At 39.7% G+C, this 12,060-nt stretch overlaps 9 non-coding genes across 9 annotated transcripts; all 9 read left to right on the top strand.

Moving 5' to 3' along the window:
- Nucleotides 1-390: 390 nt before the first annotated feature.
- LOC132960001 (5S ribosomal RNA) lies at nucleotides 391-509 on the top strand. Its single transcript, XR_009667161.1, has one exon. It is a non-coding gene; the product is annotated as a 5S ribosomal RNA (ribosomal RNA).
- A 513-nt stretch (nucleotides 510-1,022) lies between these two features.
- Nucleotides 1,023-1,141, top strand: LOC132959990 (5S ribosomal RNA). Its single transcript, XR_009667160.1, has one exon. It is a non-coding gene; the product is annotated as a 5S ribosomal RNA (ribosomal RNA).
- A 969-nt stretch (nucleotides 1,142-2,110) lies between these two features.
- LOC132959979 (5S ribosomal RNA) lies at nucleotides 2,111-2,229 on the top strand. Its single transcript, XR_009667159.1, has one exon. It is a non-coding gene; the product is annotated as a 5S ribosomal RNA (ribosomal RNA).
- Nucleotides 2,230-5,015: 2,786 nt separating this feature from the next.
- Nucleotides 5,016-5,134, top strand: LOC132960037 (5S ribosomal RNA). Its single transcript, XR_009667165.1, has one exon. It is a non-coding gene; the product is annotated as a 5S ribosomal RNA (ribosomal RNA).
- Nucleotides 5,135-6,458: 1,324 nt separating this feature from the next.
- LOC132959968 (5S ribosomal RNA) lies at nucleotides 6,459-6,577 on the top strand. The gene has a single exon (XR_009667158.1). It is a non-coding gene; the product is annotated as a 5S ribosomal RNA (ribosomal RNA).
- A 513-nt stretch (nucleotides 6,578-7,090) lies between these two features.
- LOC132959957 (5S ribosomal RNA) lies at nucleotides 7,091-7,209 on the top strand. The gene has a single exon (XR_009667157.1). It is a non-coding gene; the product is annotated as a 5S ribosomal RNA (ribosomal RNA).
- Nucleotides 7,210-8,525: 1,316 nt separating this feature from the next.
- On the top strand, nucleotides 8,526-8,644 carry LOC132959945 (5S ribosomal RNA). The gene has a single exon (XR_009667156.1). It is a non-coding gene; the product is annotated as a 5S ribosomal RNA (ribosomal RNA).
- Nucleotides 8,645-9,157: 513 nt separating this feature from the next.
- On the top strand, nucleotides 9,158-9,276 carry LOC132959933 (5S ribosomal RNA). Its single transcript, XR_009667155.1, has one exon. It is a non-coding gene; the product is annotated as a 5S ribosomal RNA (ribosomal RNA).
- A 1,319-nt stretch (nucleotides 9,277-10,595) lies between these two features.
- Nucleotides 10,596-10,714, top strand: LOC132959922 (5S ribosomal RNA). The gene has a single exon (XR_009667152.1). It is a non-coding gene; the product is annotated as a 5S ribosomal RNA (ribosomal RNA).
- Nucleotides 10,715-12,060: the final 1,346 nt, after the last annotated feature.

The raw sequence follows: 12,060 nt of genomic DNA, 5'->3' as shown, positions 1-12,060 counted from the left end.
CACTGGTTCAGATGATTTCTCCATCCAGTCAAATTAAAAAATGATTCAGTCTACAGCAAAGGTATCAGTGTTGAGGAAATAAAGAGAATTATTACACTGGAGAAATTATCTGTTTTAGAGTTTTTAAGTAGCACTTTAAACATCTGCTTAATTTTAGGGTTAATTTAAAATGCATGAAAAAAACATAAGAAATAAATATTTTCACATAAACTTCCCTTTTATGTCAGCATTTAATGTCACGGTCAAACAAGAAACAGGCTAAAGGGCAAGTCAGAGCTTAATTCTTGGCATGAAAATGAATTGCTCATAACATAAAATCGTCATTATTAATAAATGTCTTTTAAATATTGTACTGCATATTTAAAAAGCTTATATGTGCATGTAATAATCGCTTACGGCCATACCACCCTGAACACGCCCGATCTCGTCCGATCTCGGAAGCTAAGCAGGGTCGGGCCTGGTTAGTACTTGGATGGGAGACCGCCTGGGAATACCAGGTGCTGTAAGCTTTTGCACTTCTCCTTTCAGACAGCAGAGGGCGCTGCTGCATCGCGACACACTTAGAGCTTTAACTAACAATGCAGCAAGAAGAAATGTGTTTACAGCACCTGGTATTTCATGAAGTTAATTTTATGTTAAACAAACATTGTACTGAAAACTATCTTATAAAACACGCAGTGCTGCCTAGCTCATATAATAGAATCTGACAATTATTACATTGTACTTTGGAGTGGTTATATTTAAGATATAACCCAAATAAAATGGGGCAGAAAGTAATCTGTATAAAGTGTAAGTACCTGAAAAATGATTACTTAATGCAGCAATCACGTATTCAGACATGATTGTAAAAGACAGAAAGCCTTTTGAATTCATGTTGGGAAACTGTATCACTGTGATCAGAGCTGCTGGTCCACAATTTCTGAACATATTCTGATGATGCTTGTGTGTACTGAAACACTCACTGATGTTAGTGACCGTGATGAGCCACATCTATAAAGAGCCTTTATGGGACTGTAATCTTCGCTTACGGCCATACCACCCTGAACACGCCCGATCTCGTCCGATCTCGGAAGCTAAGCAGGGTCGGGCCTGGTTAGTACTTGGATGGGAGACCGCCTGGGAATACCAGGTGCTGTAAGCTTTTGCACTTCTCCTTGCAGCCAGCAGAGGGCGCTGCTGCTGCATCACTAGACACGTTTTTAATGCTTTGATGCAGCTTGAACTACATTTAGGAAATTAATATGAATAATTATCACATAATAGTACAAACTATTAAATAAATGAGGTTGATATCTAGATATTTCTGTTAATGTATTAAATATATGTATGAAGCTTTTTCCCAGTAAGGGCGCTGAGGAACAATCAATGGCCTTTACACTTTGTCAGGCTGATGCAGCCAACTAACTTTAAACAGTAATATGAATATATATATATATGTATTGTGAATTGGTGTTAAAATCTCACATTAGTTTGTCTGAAAACAAAGTATTCTAATTAAATTGTGATCTAGCATTAAAACTATAATTTCCTAAAATGTCACATTTAAAGAAAAAAAATCCCCAAACCTCAATAAATTCCAGATAACTTTTATTTTTCTCAGCTTTATACTAAAACACAACCTCAATACATGTTGAAATGCACTTGTACCATTTCTTTAAAAAAAAGGTAAAAAGTTCTCAAACATAAAATAGATTAAAAGTGATTACAAAAGCAAAACTTTAAAAGAAAGATAAAAGAGCAATGAATAAAAATCTGTTTGCAATTTGAAAGATTCAATTTGTTCAGATTAGTTCAGATTACTTTGTACGTAGCATTGATCTGTTTTAGAGTTTTTAAGTAGCACTTTAAACATCTGCTTAATTTTAGGGTTAATTTAAAATGCATAAAAAACATAATAAATAAATATTTTCACATAAACTTCCCTTTTATGTCAGCATTTAATGTCACGGTCAAACAAGAAACAGGCTAAAGGGCAAGTCAGCTTAATTCTTGACATGAAAATGAATTGCCCATAACATAAAATTGTCATTATTACGTTATAGAAAAATAATAAATCTCTTTTAAATATTGTACTGCATATTTAAAAAGCTTATCTGTGCATGTAATAATCGCTTACGGCCATACCACCCTGAACACGCCCGATCTCGTCCGATCTCGGAAGCTAAGCAGGGTCGGGCCTGGTTAGTACTTGGATGGGAGACCGCCTGGGAATACCAGGTGCTGTAAGCTTTTGCACTTCTCCTTTCAGCCAGCAGAGGGCGCTGCTGCATCGCGACACACTTAGAGCTTTAACTAACAATGCAGCAAGAAGAAATGTGTTTACAGCACCTGGTATTTCATGAAGTTAATTTTATGTTAAACAAACATTGTACTGAAAACTAACTTATAAAACACGCAGTGCTGCCTAGCTCATATAATAGAATCTGACAATTATTACATTGTATTTTGGAGTGATTATATTTAAGATATAACCCAAATAAAATGGGGCAGAAAGTAATCTGTATAAAGTGTAAGTACCTGAAAAATGATTACTTAATGCAGCAATCACGTATTCAGACATGATTGTAAAAGACAGAAAGCCTTTTGAATTCATGTTGGGAAACTGTATCACTGTGATCAGAGCTGCTGGTCCACAATTTCTGAACATATTCTGATGATGCTTGTGTGTACTGAATAGAGGTCTGCAACCCGACCCGAGCCCGACCGAACTCGAGGTCGGGCCTCGGGCTAGGGCCGGGTAGGGCTTTGTTCACATTTACATAATTCGGGCTTGCGTCGGGCCGGGCTCTGTGTGTGTATTTTTTGATTATTTGAAGCGCTGACTGACCCAAGTCCCCCCCACCCCTCCTCACTCCTGAGCCTTCAATCCGCGACCGTTCTAAAACAGTGACGCGCGCATACACACACACACACACACACACACACACACACACACACACACACACACACACACACACACACACATACATACATACATACATACATACACACACACAACATTGTTGTTTGAATTTGAAATAAATATTGCATTCGGCTGGAAAAGTGAGGGAAGAATCAGTGCAAGGCAAGCTATGGAGGAACTGAGGCACAAGATCGCGAAAGGTGAGCTTATTAAAATCCCAAACGAGAATGGGAAGGCTGATCTGTGGGAGTACTTTGATTTGATTGTGGAGAGCGAAACAAGAGAGTACACAGGGAATGTACATTGTCGCCGTTGCAAGATCATTTTAAAATATGATAGCAAGAAGACCGGGTCATCCTCCCTCCTTCGGCATGTACAAGGCAGTGGCTGCGGTGGTGGCCGTTTTGGTGCTGCTAGTCAATCAAGACAATTGCCAGTGACAGCCTTCACTAAACCAGTACTGCCAGACAAGAAAGTGCCAGCTAAGGTGAAATCTGGAGTTTTGGATAAGTGTGTCAACTACTGTTGTCAGGATATCAGGTCCTTTAAATCCGTTACTGGAGCGGGCTTTCTATCTCTGGCTCAAGAGCTCATCAATGTTGGCGCAAGCTATGGCCGTCTCCCAGCACAAGAAGTCTTACCATGTCCTACCACCATCTCTCGAAAATGTGCCGATGTTGCAGCCACTAAAAGAGAAGATGCTGTCAGGGAAATATCAGAGATCATGTCCAAAACAAATGTAGGACTGACCACTGATATGTGGACTGACGATTACCGTAAGGTCAGTTACATGTGCATCACATGCCATTATGTAACGCCTACATTCCAGCTTAGGAGCCGTGTACTGACCACCGCGATGTTTCCCCCCGATGAAGCCAAAACGGGTGAAAATATAAGGAGAGAGCTACAGCAGCAGCTGGTGTCAGTACTGGGATTTGATGCCACTGTCTTCAATAAAGTGGTTTGGGTCACTGATCAGGGGGCAAACATCAAATCTGCGCTCAGGCCATATCGCCGTCTCGATTGTCAAGATCACGTTTATAACACTGTGCTCAAACACGCCCTGGACAACACCGAGCTCAGCGAAGTCGCCCCAGAGATAGGAGAGACTTTGCGGGCAGCTAAGGCCCTTGTGAAATATACCAAAAAGTCCGGTCTTGCAAGCCAGCTGAAGAAAACAGTGAAGCAAATTGGAGAGACAAGGTTCAGCAGTGTTTTTCTCACCTTGGAATCAATCAAGGAGGTATACCTGAGCTGAAGGAGAAGCTTGACAGTCGCGGGGAAAGCCACCGGATTGATGACGTATCACCTGACGTCATGGGATTCCTTGTGGAATTCCTTCGGCCCTTCTATGACGCGCAGACGGAGCTTGAGGGCGACCAATACCCTACCCTGTTTTTTTTCCGGAGTTACGTTAGCCAGGTAGGCCATAATCCATAAGGAAAATGTTTTATAACAAGGTATTTGCATATTTTTTGGGGCCGCTGTCGGCATTTGTTCGTTTTTGTATAGGCCTAATGGATGCGCATAAAAAATTCTGCGCTGTGCACATGAATTGGTAAAGAAACAGTTGCTTTTCTATGGCACTGCAGTGTTGTAGAGTGCTTTTGTATTACATATTAGTTTGATAGTTATTAAAATGTTCTTTAAAACTCTTCATTGAAAGTTATTTGCTGCTTTGGGGCCGATGATGCGCTGTTCTGCTGTGATATAGTCTAAAGCTTCATTCGTTGTGTGAGTATTGCGTAAGTTACTCCTTCCCAATCTGTAGTCTACTTTAGTTGGTGAGTAGACTATTTGTGTGGTGTGTGTTGTCAGTTGAAAAGAGTGTGTGTGTGTGTGTGTGTGTGTGTGTGTGTGTGTGTGTGTGTGTGCGCGCGCGCGGGCGTGCGTGTGCGCGCGCGCATGCGTGCTTGTTCGGGTTTTGACTCGGGCTTCAAATGTTGCTTTACAGTCGGGCATATTGTCGGGTCGGGCCTCTACGTCATCAGCAGGTCATGGGCTCGGGCTTCATTTTCAAGCCCGTGCAGACCTCTAGTACTGAAACACTCACTGATGTTAGTGGCCGTGATGAGACACATCTATAAAGAGCCTTTATGGGACCGTAATCTTCGCTTACGGCCATACCACCCTGAACACGCCCGATCTCGTCCGATCTCGGAAGCAAAGCAGGGTCGGGCCTGGTTAGTACTTGGATGGGAGACCGCCTGGGAATACCAGGTGCTGTAAGCTTTTGCACTTCTCCTTGCAGCCAGCAGAGGGCGCTGCTGCTTCATCACTAGACACGTTTTTAATGCTTTGATGCAGCTTGAACTACATTTAGGAAATTAATATGAATAATTATCACATAATAGTACAAACTATTAAATAAATGAGGTTGGATATCTAGATATTTCTGTTAATGTATTAAATATATGTATGAAGCTTTTTCCCAGTATGGGCGCTGAGGAACAATCAATGGCCTTTACACTTTGTCAGGCTGATGCAGCCAACTAACTTTAAACAGTAATATGAATATATATATATATATGTATTGTGAATTGGTGTTAAAATCTCACATTAGTTTGTCTGAAAACAAAGTATTCTAATTAAATTGTGATCTAGCATTAAAACTATAATTTTCTGAAATGTCACATTTAAATAAAAAAATCCCCAAACCTCAATAAATTCCAGATAACTTTTATTTTTCTCAGCTTTATACTAAAACACAACCTCAATACATGTTGAAATGCACTTGTACCATTTCTTTAATAAAAGGTAAAAAGTTCTCAAACATAAAATAGATTAAAAGTGATTACAAAAGCAAAACTTTAAAAGAAAGATAAAAGAGAAATGAATAAAAATCTGTTTGCAATTTGAAAGAAAAACCCAAACACAAGAGCACACACACTTTATATTTCCCAGCTGTCTGACACGCTGCTTCACCTCCACCTGTCAGTTCTTCCAGGTGTAGCTGTAGTTGTTCATGTTGATGTGAGTCAGAGCCGTCTTGCCCAGGCTGGAGGGCTGCTGGAGTTGTTGGATGGAGGCAGGATGGAGACCACACCCGCACAGATCCACAGACCCAGCAGCACACTGCAAACACAAAGATAAACGTATTTAAACAGCACTTAAATAAGGAGAGAATAAAACTTAGACTATCCAGAAGCTGCGTGACTGTTGATAATCCACATAGACGTGAAGACTGAGTCAGAGGATTCAGGGGTAGTCGGGGGTTCAATTTGTTCAGATTAGTTCAGATTACTTTGTACATAGCACTGATCTGTTTTAGAGTTTTTAAGTAGCACTTTAAACATCTGCTTAATTTTAGGGTTAATTTAAAATGCATAAAAAACATAAGAAATAAATATTTTCACATAAACTTCCCTTTTATGTCAGCATTTAATGTCACGGTCAAACAAGAAACAGGCTAAAGGGCAAGTCAGAGCTTAATTCTTGACATGAAAATGAATTGCCCATAACATAAAATTGTAATTATTACGTTATAGAAAAATAATAAATATCTTCTAAATATTGTACTGCATATTTAAAAAGCTTATATGTGCATGTAATAATCGCTTACGGCCATACCACCCTGAACACGCCCGATCTCGTCCGATCTCGGAAGCTAAGCAGGGTCGGGCCTGGTTAGTACTTGGATGGGAGACCGCCTGGGAATACCAGGTGCTGTAAGCTTTTGCACTTCTCCTTGCAGCCAGCAGAGGGCGCTGCTGCATCGCGACACACTTAGAGCTTTAACTAACAATGCAGCAAGAAGAAATGTGTTTACAGCACCTGGTATTTCATGAAGTTAATTTTATGTTAAACAAACATTGTACTGAAAACTATCTTATAAAACACACAGTGCTGCCTAGCTCATATAATAGAATCTGACAATTATTACATTGTATTTTGGAGTGATTATATTTAAGATATAACCCAAATAAAATGGGGCAGAAAGTAATCTGTATAAAGTGTAAGTACCTGAAAAATGATTACTTAATGCAGCAATCACGTATTCAGACATGATTGTAAAGGACAGAAAGGCTTTTGAATTCATGTTGGGAAACTGTATCACTGTGATCAGAGCTGCTGGTCCACAATTTCTGAACATGTTCTGATGATGCTTGTGTGTACTGAAACACTCACTGATGTTAGTGACCGTGATGAGACACATCTATAAAGAGCCTTTATGGGACCCTAATCTTCGCTTACGGCCATACCACCCTGAACACGCCCGATCTCGTCCGATCTCGGAAGCTAAGCAGGGTCGGGCCTGGTTAGTACTTGGATGGGAGACCGCCTGGGAATACCAGGTGCTGTAAGCTTTTGCACTTCTCCTTGCAGCCAGCAGAGGGCGCTGCTTCATCACTAGACACGTTTTTAATGCTTTGATGCAGCTTGAACTACATTTAGGAAATTAATATGAATAATTATCACATAATAGTACAAACTATTAAATAAATGAGGTTGGATATCTAGATATTTCTGCTAATGTATTAAATATATGTATGAAGCTTTTTCCCAGTATGGGCGCTGAGGAACAATCAATGGCCTTTACACTTTGTCAGGCTGATGCAGCCAACTAACTTTAAACAGTAATATGAAGATATATATGTATTGTGAATTGGTGTCAAAAATCTCACATTAGTTCGTCTGAAAACAAAGTATTCTAATTAAATTGTGATCTAGCATTAAAACTATAATTTCCTAAAATGTCACATTTAAATAAAAAAATCCCCAAACCTCAATAAATTCCAGATAACTTTTATTTTTTTCAGCTTTATACTAAAACACAACCTCAATACATGTTGAAATGCACTTGTACCATTTCTTTAAAAAAAGGTAAAAAGTTCTCAAACATAAAATAGATTAAAAGTGATTACAAAAGCAAAACTTTAAAAGAAAGATAAAAGAGCAATGAATAAAAATCTGTTTGCAATTTGAAAGAAAAACCCAAACACAAGAGCACACACACTTTATATTTCCCAGCTGTCTGACACGCTGCTTCACCTCCACCTGTCAGTTCTTCCAGGTGTAGCTGTAGTTGTTCATGTTGATGTGAGTCAGAGCCGTCTTGCCCAGGCTGGAGGGCTGCTGGAGTTGTTGGATGGAGGCAGGATGGAGACCACACCCGCACAGATCCACAGACCCAGCAGCACACTGCAAACACAAAGATAAACGTATTTAAACAGCACTTAAATAAGGAGAGAATAAAACTTAGACTATCCAGAAGCTGCGTGACTGTTGATAATCCAGATAGACGTGAAGACTGAGTCAGAGGATTCAGGGGTAGTCGGGGGTTCAATTTGTTCAGATTAGTTCAGATTACTTTGTACATAGCACTGATCTGTTTTAGAGTTTTTAAGTAGCACTTTAAACATCTGCTTAATTTTAGGGTTAATTTAAAATGCATAAAAAACATAAGAAATAAATATTTTCACATAAACTTCCCTTTTATGTCAGCATTTAATGTCACGGTCAAACAAGAAACAGGCTAAAGGGCAAGTCAGAGCTTAATTCTTGACATGAAAATGAATTGCCCATAACATAAAATTGTAATTATTACGTTATAGAAAAATAATAAATATCTTCTAAATATTGTACTGCATATTTAAAAAGCTTATATGTGCATGTAATAATCGCTTACGGCCATACCACCCTGAACACGCCCGATCTCGTCCGATCTCGGAAGCTAAGCAGGGTCGGGCCTGGTTAGTACTTGGATGGGAGACCGCCTGGGAATACCAGGTGCTGTAAGCTTTTGCACTTCTCCTTGCAGCCAGCAGAGGGCGCTGCTGCATCGCGACACACTTAGAGCTTTAACTAACAATGCAGCAAGAAGAAATGTGTTTACAGCACCTGGTATTTCATGAAGTTAATTTTATGTTAAACAAACATTGTACTGAAAACTATCTTATAAAACACACAGTGCTGCCTAGCTCATATAATAGAATCTGACAATTATTACATTGTACTTTGGAGTGATTATATTTAAGATATAACCTAAATAAAATGGGGCAGAAAGTAATCTGTATAAAGTGTAAGTACCTGAAAAATGATTACTTAATGCAGCAATCACGTATTCAGACATGATTGTAAAAGACAGAAAGGCTTTTGAATTCATGTTGGGAAACTGTATCACTGTGATCAGAGGTGCTGGTCCACAATTTCTGAACATACTCTGATGATGCTTGTGTGTACTGAAACACTCACTGATGTTAGTGGCCGTGATGAGACACATCTATAAAGAGCCTTTATGGGACTGTAATCTTCGCTTACGGCCATACCACCCTGAACACGCCCGATCTCGTCCGATCTCGGAAGCTAAGCAGGGTCGGGCCTGGTTAGTACTTGGATGGGAGACCGCCTGGGAATACCAGGTGCTGTAAGCTTTTGCACTTCTCCTTGCAGCCAGCAGAGGGCGCTGCTGCTGCATCACTAGACACGTTTTTAATGCTTTGATGCAGCTTGAACTACATTTAGGAAATTAATATTAATAATTATCACATAATAGTACAAAGTATTAAATAAATGAGGTTGATATCTAGATATTTCTGTTAATGTATTAAATATATGTATGAAGCTTTTTCCCAGTATGGGCGCTGAGGAACAATCAATGGCCTTTACACTTTGTCAGGCTGATGCAGCCAACTAACTTTAAACAGTAATATGAATATATATATGTATTGTGAATTGGTGTTAAAAATCTCACATTAGTTTGTCTGAAAACAAAGTATTCTAATTAAATTGTGATCTAGCATTAAAACTATAATTTCCTGAAATGTCACATTTAAATAAAAAAAATCCACAAACCTCAATAAATTCCAGATAACTTTTATTTTTCTCAGCTTTATACTAAAACACAACCTCAATACATGTTGAAATGCACTTGTACCATTTCTTTAAAAAAAGGTAAAAAGTTCTCAAACATAAAATAGATTAAAAGTGATTACAAAAGCAAAACTTTAAAAGAAAGATAAAAGAGCAATGAATAAAAATCTGTTTGCAATTTGAAAGAAAAACCCAAACGCAAGAGCACACACACTTTATATTTCCCAGCTGTCTGACACGCTGCTTCACCTCCACCTGTCAGTTCTTCCAGGTGTAGCTGTAGTTGTTCATGTTGATGTGAGTCAGAGCCGTCTTGCCCAGGCTGGAGGGCTGCTGGAGTTGTTGGATGGAGGCAGGATGGAGACCACACCCACACAGATCCACAGACCCAGCAGCACACTGCAAACACAAAGATAAACGTATTTAAACAGCACTTAAATAAGGAGAGAATAAAACTTAGACTATCCAGAAGCTGCGTGACTGTTGATAATCCAGATAGACGTGAAGACTGAGTCAGAGGATTCAGGGGTAGTCGGGGGTTCAAATTGTTCAGATTAGTTCAGATTACTTTGTACTGAGCACTGATCTGTTTTAGAGTTTTTAAGTAGCACTTTAAACATCTGCTTAATTTTAGGGTTAATTTAAAATGCATAAAAAACATAATAAATAAATATTTTCACATAAACTTCCCTTTTATGTCAGCATTTAATGTCACGGTCAAACAAGAAACAGGCTAAAGGGCAAGTCAGAGCTTATTTCTTGACATGAAAATGAATTGCCCATAACATAAAATTGTCATTATTACGTTATAGAAAAATAATAAATCTCTTTTAAATATTGTACTGCATATTTAAAAAGCTTATCTGTGCGTGTAATAATCGCTTACGGCCATACCACCCTGAACACGCCCGATCTCGTCCGATCTCGGAAGCTAAGCAGGGTCGGGCCTGGTTAGTACTTGGATGGGAGACCGCCTGGGAATACCAGGTGCTGTAAGCTTTTGAACTTCTCCTTTCAGACAGCAGAGGGCGCTGCTGCATCGCGACACACTTAGAGCTTTAACTAACAATGCAGCAAGAAGAAATGTGTTTACAGCACCTGGTATTTCATGAAGTTAATTTTATGTTAAACAAACATTGTACTGAAAACTATCTTATGAAACACGCAGTGCTGCCTAGCTCATATAATAGAATCTGACAATTATTACATTGTATTTTGGAGTGATTATATTTAAGATATAACCCAAATAAAATGGGGCAGAAAGTAATCTGTATAAAGTGTAAGTACCTGAAAAATGATTACTTAATGCAGCAATCACGTATTCAGACATGATTGTAAAAGACAGAAAGGCTTTTGAATTCATGTTGGGAAACTGTATCACTGTGATCAGAGGTGCTGGTCCACAATTTCTGAACATATTCTGATGATGCTTGTGTGTATTGAATAGAGGTCTGCAACCCGACCCCGACCGAACCCGAGGTCGGGCCTCGGGCTAGGGCCGGGTAGGGCTTTGTTCACATTTACATAATTCGGGCTTGCGTCGGGCCGGGCTCTGTGTGTGTATTTTTTGATTATTTGCGCGCACGCACGCACGCACGCACGCACGCACGCACACACACACACACACACACACACACACACACACACACACACACAACATTGTTGTTTGAATTTGAAATAAATATTGCATTCGGCGGGAAAAGTGAGGGAAGAATCAGTGCAAGGCAAGCTATGGAGGAACTGAGGCACAAGATCGCGAAAGGTGAGCTTATTAAAATCCCAAACGAGAATGGGAAGGCTGATCTGTGGGAGTACTTTGATTTGATTGTGGAGAGCGAAACAAGAGAGTACACAGGGAATGTACATTGTTGCCGTTGCAAGATCATTTTAAAATATGATAGCAAGAAGACCGGGTCATCCTCCCTCCTTCGGCATGTACAAGGCAGTGGCTGCGGTGGTGGCCGTTTTGGTGCTGCTAGTCAATCAAGACAATTGCCAGTGACAGCCTTCACTAAACCAGTACTGCCAGACAAGAAAGTGCCAGCTAAGGTGAAATCTGGAGTTTTGGATAAGTGTGTCAACTACTGTTGTCAGGATATCAGGTCCTTTAAATCCGTTACTGGAGCGGGCTTTCTATCTCTGGCTCAAGAGCTCATCAATGTTGGCGCAAGCTATGGCCGTCTCCCAGCAAAAGAAGTCTTGCCATGTCCTACCACCATCTCTCGAAAATGTGCCGATGTTGCAGCCACTAAAAGAGAAGATGCTGTCAGGGAAATATCAGAGATCATGTCCAAAACAAATGTAGGAATGACCACTGATATGTGGACTGACGATTACCGTAAGGT

Source organism: Labrus mixtus, chromosome 24 (assembly GCF_963584025.1).
Source record: "Labrus mixtus chromosome 24, fLabMix1.1, whole genome shotgun sequence".
In the NCBI taxonomy this organism is placed as follows: Eukaryota; Metazoa; Chordata; class Actinopteri; order Labriformes; family Labridae; genus Labrus; species Labrus mixtus.
Note: the sequence above shows the minus strand (reverse complement) of the source record. Positions and strands in the feature narration are given on the sequence as shown.